This window comes from Dermochelys coriacea, chromosome 3, assembly GCF_009764565.3.
Source record: "Dermochelys coriacea isolate rDerCor1 chromosome 3, rDerCor1.pri.v4, whole genome shotgun sequence".
Lineage (NCBI taxonomy): Eukaryota > Metazoa > Chordata > Testudines > Dermochelyidae > Dermochelys > Dermochelys coriacea.
In genome coordinates this window covers 119966902-119982844 of record NC_050070.1, presented here as the reverse complement: position 1 = coordinate 119982844, position 15943 = coordinate 119966902, and the positions used below count along the sequence as shown (strand labels likewise).

Genomic DNA, 15943 nt, shown 5'->3' with positions numbered 1-15943 from the left:
TGGAGGGGTGTCAGCTAATCCCTAGAGTGACCAGGAGGAGGTGCCAGCCCAGTGCTGAGTAGTGCACCTCGTGACACAACCCCTAAATGTTTTACTGATGGGTAGCTTATTGTCATTGTTTTTCTTCCTATTTGTTTTCCTTACAGCCTGGTATTAAACTAAACAAATATAATCATTCAGTAAACATCCCAGTAACCAGGTCAACATTTAGTATCCATCAATTCTTACAGAGCAGCTCCAGCTCTGTCACCCTAGGTATTACTGAGTTACAGTTAAGTTCAGTGTGGTGCACAGTAAAGGTCAAAAGGTGACAAAATCTGGCATACACATATAGATCAGTTGTGTACGATTGAACTGCTACTTAATTCTAGTTAATTGGTTATAGAGACTCTTACTTCCATCAGCAACACTACCAACTGACCAGACGGGTAGCCTGTTAGTCTGGATCAGTAAAAGCGGCAGAGTCCTGTGGCACCTTGTAGACTAACAGACATATTGGAGCATAACTTTTTCAAACAAATGTTAGCTCACAAAAGGCAGTCATTTACCTGCCCATCCTAAAAAATATTTGTTAGTTAACTAATAAAGACTATACTTACAGTGGCATTTATTCAGTATATTAACTTACACATATATTAAAATATTATACACTGGCTGAAATTTTCTAAGGTGCCTAAAGAATTTGGATGCCCTATTCCGATCAAAATGAATGAGAATTTGGTGTCCAAATCTCCTAAGTAGCTTAGAAAACTCAGCCCAGAGGTTCATGCTACTTAGTGTAAAGGTTAAAAAAAAACGAAGTTAGTGATACTTGGGGTAGGAAACAAATGTCTTGAAATGAGTAACAGACCCCCCACTAATGATGTTTCTCTCTCTCCTCTTTCAAGTTACAGGATATTCTTGCATTGTTTTTGTGTTCTCCCTCCTCCTTGTTACTGTCGGTGTGTGCCTCACACTGTGACTTCTTCCCCAGAAGTCTAAAAAAGGTACACTATGAATTTAGAGGAACACAGACATGAGCACATAGTGGGATGTTCTTTACATTGTCTTTTGGATGTAATGTAAAGCAGAGGTCCTGACTAGAGCTGAGTGAAATTTTTCAGCTATAACTTTTTTGGGGTGAAAAATGCAGATTCAGCAACACTGAAACATTTTGCAAATTCATGTTGGTGTTTGCATCAGAAACAAAAACTGAAACATTTCATTCTGACATTTTTGAAAATAACAGGTTTCAGAGTAGCAGCCATGTTAGTCTGTATTCGCAAAAAGAAAAGGAGTACTTGTGGCACCTTAGAGACGAACAAATTTATTAGAGCATAAGCTTTCATGAGCTATAGCTCACTTCATCGGATGCAACATCCGATGAAGTGAGCTGTAGCTCACGAAAGCTTATGCTCTAATAAATTTGTTCGTCTCTAAGGTGCCACAAGTACTCCTTTTCTTTTTGAAAATAAGTTTCGGTTTTTCAATTCAAAATGACTTTTTGTCTCAAAATGTTCTCCAATTTTATTAAATAGAGCTCAAAATTATTTTTTAAAATTATCAATTTGCAGAAAATTTCAAAAAATGTTTTTGGTCAACCTGAAACAATTTTTTTATTTTTCAGAATGGTCAGCAAACCAAAATATTAGTCATTCTCACAGCTCTATTCCTGACCTCTGGTCATTAAAGATCCCTGGACAGTTTTTGCAAGAATAGGAGTATTTGCCCCAGTGTTCTAATCAAATACCACTTTAAGAATTATATCCTTCCTAATGATTGCAAATTCCACCTGCAGTTTCAAATTGGATATAGTATTCTTCACTTCCTGTCCTAAACTATTGTCAGGCATTGTTGTGATGCTGCTAAACAGATGCTACATTCAACAGCAGAGTTGATTGCATTTCACTGGTGGGTGACCTGTAAAGTGTTTTAGGATCCTTTGGGATGAAAGACGTTGTAAAATATGTGGAATTGTTACCATAAAAATGGTGGTGGTGGGGGAGATGTATTTGTCTATTAATGAAAAACCTATCTGGATCTATTACCCTGGAGAAACTGCTGAAGTACAGCTTAGTCATAGCAACAGTATGAGCCACCTCTCCTGTAATACTGCCAAGGTCAGTGAGACATGTGGTGACGTGCTGTAGAAATGCTGATGACTACTCAAGTTACGAGATGCTTGGGGGCTGTTTTAAGCTATAAAACTTGTTTTCCAAACAATGTTGGAGGAGAGCATCTGTAATTTGCTCCTTTTAGGGCCAATGTCATCTCTATCTCTTTTTTGAACAAGTTTCCCCTACATGTGCACCAAATTCAAGAAAGAAAAATGCCTTTAGAATTTAAATGAGGCAGTTATGTTATAAGATCTTGTAAATGTACAGTGTGTGAAAATCGGAGACATACAGAGTTGTAAATGAGATCAGAATGCGACTCTTCCATTGTGCCTTCTCTTTAGATAAGCAGTAGATTTCAACTATTAGCAGGCTAAGTCCCTCAACTGTCACCAGTACTAAAGGCCAGATGCTGTATATTACGCCACGAGTAGTCCCACAGATCTCAGTAAGACTACTCAAGTAGTAAGATACTATTCAATATGAGTAAGAATGGCAGAGTCTGGCCATAAATGAATAAATAAATAAAGTCAATAACATTAAAATGCAGTATTTCTCAAAAGACATATCCATGCCTTTAAGAAAAAAATTAAAGCAAAATTTAAAACAATTCAGAGGACAGTAATATCTCACCATAGCATCTGTAAGTAACAAAATCATCATAGTTACACAGCATCAATAGACACTGAGTCCTGACTGTAATTCCTGTCAAATGACAGTTTACATGATTGTATAATAACATCGGTGGGGTTGCATGCATGGAACCAATAGCAGAATTTGGCCCTATGGCTGTGATTTCTTTAATGGGTATCAGAATGCAACTCTGGTTTATGCAGAGGCATCTGTATTGGCTTCAGTAGAATTATGCTACTACTGAATTTGGTTGTCCATATACTCTCTGACCTCATTGTAGTATCTAGCTTCACATATAGTGTATGGGAGTAAATTACAAGGCCAGAAGGCACCATTGTGATGTCTAGTCTACCTTTTGTTTAATACGGGCCATAGAATTCCCCCATAAAAGACATCCAATCTTGATTTTAAAGTTACCAGTGATCTCTAAGGTGCCACAAGTACTCCTTTTCTTTTTGCGAAAACAGACTAACACTGCTGCTACTCTGAAACCAGTGATGGATAATCCACCACCATCCTTGGTAAATTGTTCCAATTGTTAATTACCCTCACGGTTAAAAATGTATGCCTTATTTCCAGTCTGAATTTGTCTAACTTTAATTTCCAGCCATTAGATCTTGTTATACTGTTGCCTGATAGAATGAAGAGCCAAATAGCAAATATTTGTTCCCCATGTAGGTACTTACAGATTGTGATCAAGTCACTTCTTATCCTTCTCTTTGGTAAGATAAATAGATTGAGCTTTTTGAGTCTATCACTACAAGGCATCCTATCCCTTTATAATCCTATAATCTCATGTTTCTTCTCTGAACCCCTCTCAAATTTATCAGCATCTCTCTTTTGAACTGTGAACATCAGAACTGGACACAGTATTCTTGCACTTGAACCACTGCCAAACCACAGAGATAAAATAACCTCTCTACTTCCAATCAAGATTCCCATTTGTGGATCCAAGGATCTTATTAGCCTTTTTGGCTACAGCATTGCATTGGGAACTCACATTCAGCTGATTATCCACCATGACCCCCAAACCTTTTTCAGAATCGCTGCTTCCCAGGATAAAGCCCCACATCTTGTAAATATGTTCTACTTTTTGTTCCTAGATGTATACATTTACATTTAGCCATATTAAAATACACATTGTTTGCTTGTGCCCAGTTTACCAAGCAATCCAAATCGCTCTCCATCAGTGACCTCTTGTCTTCATTATTTACCACTTCCCCAATTTTTGGGTCATCTGCAAACTTTATCAGTGATGAGATTTTATGTTCTCTTCCAGGTCATTGAGAAAAATGTTAAATAGCAGAGGGCCAAGAATCCAACCCTGCAGGGCCCACCTAGAAAACACATCTGCTCAATGAAGACTCTCCATTCACATTACAATTACACAATTACATATCCGTTAGCCAGCTTTTAATCCATTTAATGTGCCATGTTAATTTTGTACCATTCTAGTTTAATAAAAATGTCATGTGGTGCCAAGTCAAATGCCTTACAGAAGTCTAAATCTATTACCTCAAATACTATTACCTTTATCAATCAAACTTGTTATCTCATCAAAAACATGTATAAAGTTAGTCTGACAGGATTAATTTTCCATAAACCCCATTGACTGGCATTAATTATATTACTTTCCTTTAGTTCTTTATTAATGGAGTCCCGTATCAGCCATTCCAATATCTTGTACAATATCCATGTCAGACTAACAGGTCTATAATTACCCAGGTCCTCCCATTTACCCTTTTTGAAATATTAGCAAATTAGTTTTCTTCCAGCCTTCTGGAACTTCCCGAATATTCTAAGACTTTCTGAAAATCAACATTAATAGTCCAGGAAACTCCCCAGCCAGCTCTTTAAAACTCTTGGATATAAGTTATCTGGACCTGCTGATTTAAAAGTGTCTAAAGTTAATAGCTGCTTTTTAACATCCTCATGGGTTACTAATGGAGGACCTGGAGAGAAGACAGTATATTTATTTAGGATTCAGGGAACTCAGAACTGCCCATTGTGGTTCTTATTGGTAGGGATTGTTTACATACAGACCAGGCAAACTATCAACAACGTGAACATGGTGAAGGGTCAAATTATCTGATTTTGCGGAAGGAGCTATGTAAAGGCCGAAATACATTAAAAATTCATGGACCAAGGCCTACAGAAAATAGGAAGCACTGCACTCTGTTTTGCGAGCAAATTGATATCAGATTTAAATGTATGACAACAAACTTGAGCCAACTTGTGAAAGTCTTCATGGGGTGTGGCTTTGAAATCTGCAGAGTGGCATGTATCTTGCAGCAAGTGATATGTAATCGCTGTAATCACAGAGCAGCAGCAATAGTAATGTCTCATACTCATGAGCTCCTCAGAGCAATGGGAAGATCAGAGAAGCTTGAGGATCACCAGGAGCAGCAGCCAGATTCACTGCATCCCCAGCTGAGTGACAGGGAGTCTTGTGTTGGGAGCTTGTGAACAGGTGGCTTTCTCACCCAGCTCTGAAACACACCTCATGTCTTGGCACCCAGTGCTGCCCTGGCAGTTCAGTTTAGTACACTGACCTCTACACCACCATGATGTCTCTCTTTGGATAAACCGCTTTCCAGCAGGATGTCTCCTGCAGTTTGATGGGGGTGCACTCACTGGTGTATTTCTTTATGAGGTGCTGAATCCTCTCCTCATACACCAGTTCTGATCTGATGCTGAAGAGGGATGGGTCATCTTCCTCCCCATCCCTTTGGCATGCTGTGCATCAATAGCTAAGTATGATGGGAACTATCCCAGAACATAGAAATTGCCAGACTGGCTCAGACCCAAGGTCTGTCTAGACCATTACCTTGTGTCCGACATTGGCCAGTACCAGATGATTCATGGGAGGGTGCACAACTGCCCACATGGCTCTCCCCAACTCAGCTCTGGCAGGAGTGGGTGTGCCTCCGAGCCTCAGCCTGGTCACGGTAAGTAGAGCCCTGCAAATCCACAGACAATTTTTTCAGATTGTAGATTGGCTGCAGATACACATTTTTGTATCTGCGCATGGCTCTGATTAGGATAACTCTACACATTCTTGACATACATATAAATATCCAATACCTTTTTTGAATTTTGCTAAGTTCTTGGCCTCATTGACTTCCTGTGGCAACGAGTTCCACAGTTCAATTACACATTGTGTGATAACGTATTGCCTTTTATCAGATTTGAATTTGCCACCTTTCAGTTTCCTTGAATGTGCCCTTGTTCTTGTGTTATGAGACAAAGAACAGAAGTTCCTGATCTACCTTCCCTAGGCCCTAGATTTATTTATCATATCCCCTCTGATTCATCTCCTTTGTTAGGTAAACAATCCCAATCTTTTCTCTCTCTCTTCATAGGAGAGTTGTTCCAGGCCTTTGATCATTTGGATTGCTTTTCTATTAACCCTTTCTAGTTCTGCAGTCCTTTTTTGAGATGGGATGACCAGTACTGCACACAGTATCCCAGATGAGGTTGCAACACTGATTTGTATAAAGACTTTATAAAATTCTCCATAATATTCACCATCCCATTCCTTCTGTGCCCTAACATCTTGTTCGCTCTTTTAACTATAGCTGCATGCTGAGCAGAGGTCTTCATTGAGCTGTCCACAATGATGAGTAGGTCCCCTTAAGAGCAAAAATTCCAATTGCACCTAGCCCTTATGCAGAACACACAACTGGAGGCTCCTTGTGCCCTCTCTCCACACATGCACCTATCCAATCTAGTCCAGCACACATAATGAAGAGACATTGAACATTTAATACAAAACAAATCTCGTTAAACGATTAACTACTATTTACTCCTTGTGCTAAGACAAAGAAAGGGATTAGAATAATTGAAAGCATTTTTTTTACTATTACTTATTAACAAAATGTCTTTCCTTTCCACAAAAGACTTACCTATTAAGAATGAAATAGTGCCCCCAAACCTCTGCCTGTCCAGATTAAAAATCAGATATAACATCACATGGTTAGAACATCAATTCTTGGACAATCCACTGAACTCAGTTTGGTTACAGAGAGCCTCATTCTGTTCTCAGTTACCAGTGTGAATCAGGAGTACAGTGCATTGAAGACTTACAGCAGTGTAAGAAAATTCAGAATTAGGCCCATAATAAAACCTTAATGTATTCTGAAGCCTTCCCACCACACACCCATATATATACTACAGAGATTGGGAAAAGGCCAATTTAGAAAATGTGATGTGTTGAGTACATGATTCAGTTCTGTTGTGATTTGAGCAAGGCTTTTCAGAAGCACTGCAGGATTCTTGCTTTCAGTTGCTATTATAATGGATAGACAGTGTAACTAAGCTGAACAGAAGAGGAAGGAGGAGGAAAGACTGGAAATAATTGAAGACTAACAGGAGAGAGCATAAACGAAATCAGACTCTCTTCTTCTGACTAAAATGTCTATAAATAAGAAAATAAGATGTGCCTACAAAAGATCTCAAAGATAATTAAACAAGTACAGTTCTAAATATGGCATCTGATAGAAATTAATGGTGGAATTTCCCTAAGCTTTCGGGCACAATTGGGCAGCTGCATTCTTCAAATGGGGCTTGGCACATGTTTGGGGGGCTCAGTGGGTCTTTCGGACAGGTTATTAGTTGCACCCAAATGGACTGAGTACCCTGAGAAATGGGGTTTAAGGTATGGTTAAAGAGCTGGCTGCTCTATCAGGACAGAAGCACTCAAAGACCTGTCAAGGTTCCTTCCCCACTCTGAACTCTAGAATACAGATGTGGGGACCTGCATGAAAAACCCCCTAAGCTTATTTTTACCAGTTTAGGTTAAAACTTCCCCAAGGTACAAACTATTTTACCTTTTGTCCCTAGACCTTATTGCTGCCACCACCAAGCGTCTAACAAATATAACAGGGAAAGAGCCCACTTGGAAATGTTTTTCCCCCAAAATCCCCCCCAAGCCCTACACCCCCTTTCCTGGGGAAGGCTTGATAAAAAATCCTCACCAATTTGCATAGGTGAACACAGACCCAAACCCTTGGATCTTAAGAACAATGAAAAAGCAATCAGGTTCTTAAAAGAAGAATTTTAATTAAAGAAAAAGTAAAGGAATCACCTCTGTAAAATCAGGATGGTAAATACCTTCCAGGGTAATCAGATTCAAAACATAGAGAATCCCTCTAGGCAAAACCTTAAGTTACAAAAAGACACAAAAACAGGAATATACATTCCATTCAGCACAACTTATTTTATCCGCCATTTAAACAAACCAGAATCTAACGCATATCTAACTAGATTGCTTATTAACCCTTTACAGGAGTTCTGACCTGCATTCCTGCTCTGGGCCTGGAAAAAGACAACACAGACAGAGAGAACCCTTTGTTCCCCTCCCCCCCCCCCAGCTTTAAAAGTATCTTGTCTCCTCATTGGTCATTTTGGTCAGGTGCCAGCAAGGTTGTCTTAGCTTCTTAACCCTTTACAGGGTAAAGGGTTTTTCTTCTGGCCAGGAGGGATTTAAAGGTGTTTACCCTTCCCTTTATATTTATGACATGCCCCCATGTGTTCAGCCAGATGCTTCTGATTTATTTGTGTCAGGGGCATGAGTAAACCAGCGGGCACAGATTAAACTACTCAGGCTTAATTCAGGTTCATTCATAGATTGTTCTGCACATCATTCCCTCCCTCCTCACCAAAATAATGGATATTAGCAGCCCTAGTGTATACAGGACTCCATTGCTCATGCTGAAGGGGGAGCACTGTGCTGCTCAATGGTTAGAACACTGGGAGATGTGTCTGTAGGAGAGTCACGGGGTTGGGTCAAATTCTGGAGATTCTCTGGGTAGGCCAGAGATGAGTTCATTTGGTACTGCTGACTAGTGTCAGTACATAGTAAAAGTCAGTTTGGATTCTGACTTCAGTGTATTTTCGTGGTGGGGAACTGGATTTGATGGGGGAAGGATTATGCTTTTGCCAGTCCATGAACTGTGTCTGTTAACACAACAGGAGGGGTGGAGTGATGCGGGAGTTGGGCTTGTGGCAATGGCTGCACAGCAACTGCCTACTGGTGTACAGAAAGGACATTGCAGATTCTGGAATCAACCTTAGGGGTCATTGAAGACTGTGTGTTGCACTTAACTTGCTCATTTTAGCCAGCAACACAGCAGTTAATGCAATGGGAGACAGCTAGACTTCTCTGTGTCCAGTCTGCCCCCATACTGGTTAGACTGACTCAAATGTCCCCATGAAATTAGGATATGTGTGTACTAGAACAGTGATTTCACTGGGGGGCTGTGAGCAGGTTTCAGGGGGTCCGCCAAACAGGACCAAAGTTAGACTTGCTGGGGCCCAGAGCAGAAAGCCAAAATCCCACTGCATGGGACTGAAGCCTGGGGCCCTGAGCCCCGCCACCTGGGGCTGAAGCAGGAGCCTGAGCAACTTAGCTTCACAGTGCTCCCTGTGGCATGGGGCCCTGGGCAATTGCCCTGCTTGCGACTCCCTAATGCCAGCCCTGGCTTTTATATGCAGAAAACCAGTTATTGTGGCACAGGTGGGCCATGGAGTTTTTAATACATGTTTGGGGGGGCCTCAGAAAGAAAAAGGTTGAGAACCCCTGTATTAGAATTTTACCTCCAGTTAATTGATTACCAATTAACTCAAGGTACTTAACCCATTTGTGAAGCTGGTGTGGACACTCCCAGTATGTTTGACCCACACTATAAACACTCACCGTACGGTAAAGAAGAAACATTCGTAGCTTGGAACAAACACATGGACAAAGGGGTTAAGACTCAGATCCATAAAGCTATTTAGGCATCTGGCCTCTATTGTATTCTTCAATTAAAATCAATGGGGAAGTTAGAATCCTTAAATAACTTTGTGAATCTGGACCTAAGTATCTTGAGTTAATTGGGAAGCAACTAACAGGAGATGAAGAAAAAATCCAGTGTAGACAAGTTAATTCACTATTTACTCCTGGGAGAATTCTGCACCAAAAAATTAAAAATTCTGCACACAATATTTTAAAATTCTGCATTTTTTTTGTCAAAATAACACAATATAATCAATCTGGTTTCAGTTATTTTGGTAATTTATTTAAACTACAATACAATGGATGGAAAATGGGAGTGGGGAGCACTGGAGGAAATCACCAAATCCCAAATGTAGTTAGTATTGACCCTTTACTTCAAGTTATTAGTTAACAAATATATGCAGCCATGTGCTCAGTGATACATCATAGGCAACTGAAGAGCAAGTGAGGGTTGGGGAGTCAAACTCACAATTTATATTGGCTACTGACCATCTCCAAAAAGGTCAGTAGCAAACAGTTCATGGAGCACATTTTGATAGGAAATTTTTTCAGTCCAAACATTTAGACCAGTTCTAATTACTAAAGCACCATAAGCATTTATAAGGCCATACTTTCCTTTACAATAAGTCTCCTTTACTCCGCTCTGGCAATATAAAGGAGACTTAACATTTTTACACCTGTTTTATACTCCTGGGGGAATTCACTAAGAACAAGGGAACAATTCACTAAGCAGACAGGCTGCTACATTCTGCTCTGCCTGAGGGACAGAGCCTGCCTCACGCCTACCTCTTCAGAAACACCCCAAAGCCCTGCTCCTCCACGCCGAGTGTGCCACAGTAGCAAGCGAGAGGGACAGAGTGTCTGTCTCTCTCACGCGCACGACTGCCCAGCCCCACCCCCACCCCAGTGGTGACTTATGTCCCTACTGGCTGCTCTGGTGCCCAAACCAACCTGCCTGTACTGCCAGGGAGGGGGTGCATGACCGCTCTTGTGGCTTCCCTTTGCTTCCCCGTCAGAAGCAATTTTTATGCGGGGAAGCAAACAAATCTATGGGGGCCATGAATTCTGCGCAAGCGCAGTGACACAGAATTCCCCCAGAAGTAACTGTTGTTTGTTTTATCTCCCGGTGATTTCCTACTTAAGAGCAGTTACTGGCTGTGCAGACACACTAGCTCCTGGGTGGCCCTGAGGAGATGTGGCCTCCACTGCATCCTCATCCCTATCAAGTAATAGGTATGTTTCCTGCTGGGAAAAAGGGTAGGGTGAATCTGAGTGGTGTTGATCAAGCCCCACTATGTGGTTTGGTGAGGATAGTGCTTGGGAAGGTGGACTATTTGAAACAGTTGGTATATCTACTGATTCCAAACAGCATGACAGTACTACCCTGCTCTGCGTATAACTGAGTCCCATGATCTGAAGATCCTTGAGTGAATGAGCTAAGTGCTCCTGCATGGGATAAGATGGACAAGCAGAATAACCTGGGAAATAAGAACATAGAAGTTTGAGGAGATGAACAGTCACGTCTCTGCAAACAGCTCAGTATCCAAGAGCGACAGTGTCACAATTGGGATTTTGGCCTCATAGCTCTAACACGCAGGGTGAGGGCTGGATCATTACACATGTCAGTGCTGAGACTGCTTAGGGAGTCAAGCGGCATTTCATGATGAGCAATGTTCACCCTGGATGAGTGAGCCATCAGCAAGGGGCCCCTGAAAGAGATTACTGATGTGGGGACTTGTTTGTCCAGAGTAGTGGTACTGAATGAAGGGGGCGGGGTTTACTAATTTGCTGACTGTCTGGCCATTGCTGTGCATAGATGGTGCACAAGGGGATGCCCCGAGTGGGTGCTTTATCCTGTGCAGTGAATACAAGGTCATTGGCTTGCTGTTCTAGCAGGGTTGCCAGGTGTCAGGGCGTCTTCTGCATAGCTCTGTGCCACGGGTCTCTTCCTTTCTGTTAATGCCCTCCAGATGCCCCCATCTCTACTGCATTGATCTTGCTAGGAATCTGGTGCCACAACTGGTATGCTTGGGCTTCAGAGCTCTTTGGGACTGGGAGACAGCAGTTCATTATTATGTAGAATTACCTGCAACACCAAGAATCTGTAAAATTAGATTTTCTTTTGCCCCCTCTTTTTGCTTACCATTCCCAGTGTTGCAATTGGATCCTGTTCCTACCCGCAAGCTGTAGGCTTTCCCCTGGTCTTGTTCCTGCCACTGCCCCAGCTGCTTTAACCAAAACGCTCAGATTGTCACTGTAAACCCTCCCTTTGTATGCTGTGTACCTCTGCATTAGCAGACCTCATTATTATATGGCAATAGACATTTACATATGCAAATTGGGTTAATGAGAGCAGAACTGTGCAGGATGGCACTCCAGAAGTATTTGCATATCTAGTTTTAAAAATACCATACATATTTCAGTGCTCTTCCCCTAGCTGAGCAGCCAGGGCACAGTATCTTCAGTGGTGATTATGTTTGCATGCCCCAGAGCTGGCCACTATTCGAGCTGTCTTCTCATTTGAAAATGGTTATCAGTGGTATAATATGGTCTCATGCACCAGCTTAATGAGGGGCAGTTGTGTCTCAGCCCTTTCAAGAGAACATGGGGGCTTCTGACAGGTAAGTATGCGAAGTTCAGTGGGAAGAGTAAGATCTCTTACTGTGCTATCACCATACAACGTGCCATGTTGAGGACAATAGGAATAGTGATAGGCAGTGGTGAGCTGGAGCTGGTTCGTGCAAACCAGTTGTTAATTTTGAAGCCGGTTTAGAACCGGTTGTTAAAGGGGTGGGCAAACTCTGGGCCGCGGGACTGTCCTGTCCGGCCCGTCTGAGCTCTCAGCTGGGGAGGCTCCCCTGAGAATCCCTTTTTAATTTTTACTCACCTGGTAGTGTTCCAGGTCTTCAGCGGCACTTCGGAGGTGGGTCCTTCACTCGCTCCAATTCTTCGGCGGGCACTTCAGCGGCAGGTCTATCAGTGCCGCCAAAGATCCGGAGTGACTGAAGGAACCAGTTCTTCAGCTTTTGCCAGCTCTTCACTAGGGATAAGGACAGCAATGTAATTATCTGGCATGGATCTCTGGGGATAGATCTGAGCCCTGAGGCATTCTGTGATAAGGCACCACAAAATATGTTTGCTCTCTAGGTCACTAACCACCAAAATCAAGAGGTCTCCATCTTGGATGATTTACAAACAGCCAATAAAAAGCCCTGTTTCTCACCACTCACTGTTCTACCCTCTTCCATTGGTGGACTAGACAGTCTACTCTCCATCTTTGAATAATGTCCTGCTCACTATGTAAAGGGATTCCATATTCATAAGCAGACTATGGACTACAGTTTCTTAAAAGAAGCAGCTTTTACAGATCATTTCTTTAGCAGCCCTTTCCTAAAGGAGCAATCTGAATGCATTTTCAACATAAAGTTCCTTGGGCACTGTTCTCTGCCAATGGCTGCTACTCCTGGATGTGTGGCAATCCTTAGCCCAGTCCTCACCAGTATAATTCAAAATTTGCTTAAGGCCAGCAGATCTTTCATGGCAATGGTAAAAGTCCTCCTTCTTATGCTCCCATTGAAGCTAGCACTCTGCTTGAATTCTGCCAGGACATGGACTGTCATAACTTCTTAAACAACTCCAGGGCACTTATGACTGGGTAGCTAATTGTAAATAGCACAGAGTTGATTTCTTATGGACAAGGGAATACTGAGCAAATTTCTCTGCAGGTGTCTGCCCTCGTTATTGCTGTCCTGGTGTCTATGTGCCTGCATTAAGTGGAAACTGTTTTGGCTATCTCATAGAGGGCACCACCTACCCCGTGGCAGATCGCAGAGAATAACATACCACAATGCAGGTGAGTATGTCCCCTTGTTCAATACCATGTTCAGGGGTCTATAGTGCAGGTGCCATGGATGTTTACTTGTGTGGTCTTTCATTTTTAATTCAAATGGGTTGAAATCTGTTGCAATAACCCCTTATATGTTGACAGTCTTCTCCTGCAACTATTCTCAGCAGGCCTAATATGACTGATGTGATGAATTGTCCATGCTCATCCAAAAAGTATTTGCAGTTGTGACAGCTTGTATATTTCCTGGGTCTGTGTTGGTTCTTCGAGGTCCCCAACTGTCACTAAATAAGCCCTGCAAGTCTTCCTGCTGAGTGACTGGGTCCAAGAGCAATGTGGGAACACTTCTGCATTTGGCAACAATTAGGTACCGAGGCAGATCAGCAGCATAATCTAATAAGATTTTTGAAAACCTCTGAGCCTCAACATGCAGGTATGTCAGAGCACCCAACCAGGTTGGGTGCCTCCAGAAAGGGCTAAAACTTCACAACTTCAGCACTGCTCACTCTGAGAATTCCTTTTAGTTTAAGAACAGGCTGAACCAACACTCAAATTCTAAAGGTGATAATTCAGCATTTTAGTCCTAACTTAATGGCTGAATTTTTTTTCTTCTCCATACAATTCTACCCTTCTGGTTTATGAAAAAAAGGCAAGGCAAAAATGCTAATTGCTAAAAATACTACTTATGGGGCTAGTAGAAAGGTGATCTTTTACACTCTGTTATGCTTTTGAAATACAAATGTTTGACTATGTCAGATAGCCTTTATTTTTGTTGTTGTTATTGCAGACGTCTGGTTTCAGAGTAGCAGCCGTGTTAGTCTGTATTTGCAAAAAGAAAAGGAGTACTTGTGGCACCTTAGAGACTAACAAATTATGAAGTGAGCTGTAGCTCACGAACGCTTATTCTCAAATAAATTTGTTAGTCTCTAAAATGCCACAAGTACTCCTTTTCTTGTTGCAGATGTCTCTGTCTCAATATACTTACTTCTTCCATTAGTTTATATTTAAAGTTCATACTTCTGTGTTTCTGTCATCAAAATGTATTGCCTCATATAGTGGCAGATTAGAAGCGAAGTATTATGTTTAGGGAATGATGGCATAGGAGGTGTCCTGTTTTACATAGCCCAGGGATCTCAAATTCAAATCACCACGAGGGCCACATGAGAACTAGTACATTGGCCCGAGGGCCGCATCACTGACACCTTTTCATATAAAGATACAAAAGCCCCCCCCTCTGTCCCCACCCCCACTCTACCCCTTCCATGAGACCCCACCCCTACTCTGCCTCTTCCAACCCCTTCCCCACCCCCATTCCAACCCCTCCCCCAAAGTCCCCACCCCAACTCTGCCCCCTCCCTACCCCACCCCATTCCAACCTCTTCCCCCAAATCTCTGCCCCTGCCCCACCTCTTCTCCTCCTCCTCCCCTGAATGCATGGCTCCTCACTCCTCCCGCTCCCTCCTGGAAAGCACTAAGCAAACAGCTGTTTGGTGGCGGGAAGCACCTGGAGGTAGGCAGAGGAGCAGGGATGTGGCGCGGTGGGGTGGAGCGGGGGCGGCGGGTGAGAGGAGCTTGGGGCCGCAGGAAATAACTCCGGGGGCAGGGACCTTGGTGGGCCGCAGCAAACAACTCTGCGGGCCGCAGCCATGTGTTTGAGACCCCTGACATAGCCAATAATCCTAAAGTGGCTAAACTAGAAGGGCAAAGAGAACTAGATTATTGCTAGGGAAATGCAGCACTCCTCTCATTATCATTATTATATTGGAAGTATAATATGGATTTTTTTTAAAGTCATACAGAAAGTTTCTTGCTTTCCCCTTTCAAGTCAGTACTGTATCTCCACAGGTCTGTTTAAAATCCAATGGCTTTACATCCAATGCCTCCCATCTCAGCAGCACCATTCTCACTGCATAGCCAATTCAGAGAACCATTAACAAGAATAAATCTGCCTGCTTCCTCCCTTTTCCCTCCTCAAACATTACTACTGTTCCCTTGCACTGAGCCAAATTCAATGCCAAACACCTCTGATCACACCGCTTATATAATTCTTTATAATATAGGAAGGGCTACACCTGGGCTTACACTCATACAGAACAATTAGAAAGAACACCACATTATAAAAACTCATTTTCTAACTGTATTTTTTCAGGATACTTTTTCAAGTTGTATGTTTGATCTAATACTGAAAAAAAAAATCCTTATACAGAAGCATAGGTTCCAAGGTCAGAAGGGTCCATTGTGATCACCTAGTCTGACTTCTTGTGTAACACAGGCCATAGAACTCCCCCAAAATAATTCCTAGAGCAGATCTTTCAGAAAGACATCCAAGCTTGATTAAAAGATTCTGGGAAAGCAAACAATACAAAAATACTATCCGAGCTGTCTTCTCATTTGAAAATGGTTATCAGTGGAAGCTAAATACATTTGGCGGTATCAGTTTTCACTGTATTCTGTATTGTATGTGAGTGCTTCAAGATTCTGTATATGGGGGAGCTTTATTAGAAACCAATTCTCCATTGAGAACACTTGAGTCTCTCTGCTCACTCAATAGCAGACCTCAAAGTGGCAATTCTTTAACAAAAAACTTCAAAAACA

The 15943-nt window shown here is 42.1% G+C and overlaps 2 long non-coding RNA genes across 2 annotated transcripts in view; one reads left to right on the top strand and one right to left on the bottom strand.

Moving 5' to 3' along the window:
- The first annotated feature begins 884 nt into the window (after window positions 1-884).
- Window positions 885-15943, top strand: part of LOC119853528 — a 20101-nt gene continuing 5042 nt past the window's right edge. The window contains exons 1-2 of the long non-coding RNA XR_006279568.1: window positions 885-986; window positions 13230-13357. This is a non-coding gene — a long non-coding RNA (uncharacterized LOC119853528). The remainder of the gene's footprint in view (window positions 987-13229; window positions 13358-15943) is intronic.
- LOC122459103 overlaps window positions 12458-15943 on the bottom strand; it is a 19527-nt gene continuing 16041 nt past the window's right edge. The window contains exon 3 of the long non-coding RNA XR_006279569.1: window positions 12458-12539. This is a non-coding gene — a long non-coding RNA (uncharacterized LOC122459103). The remainder of the gene's footprint in view (window positions 12540-15943) is intronic.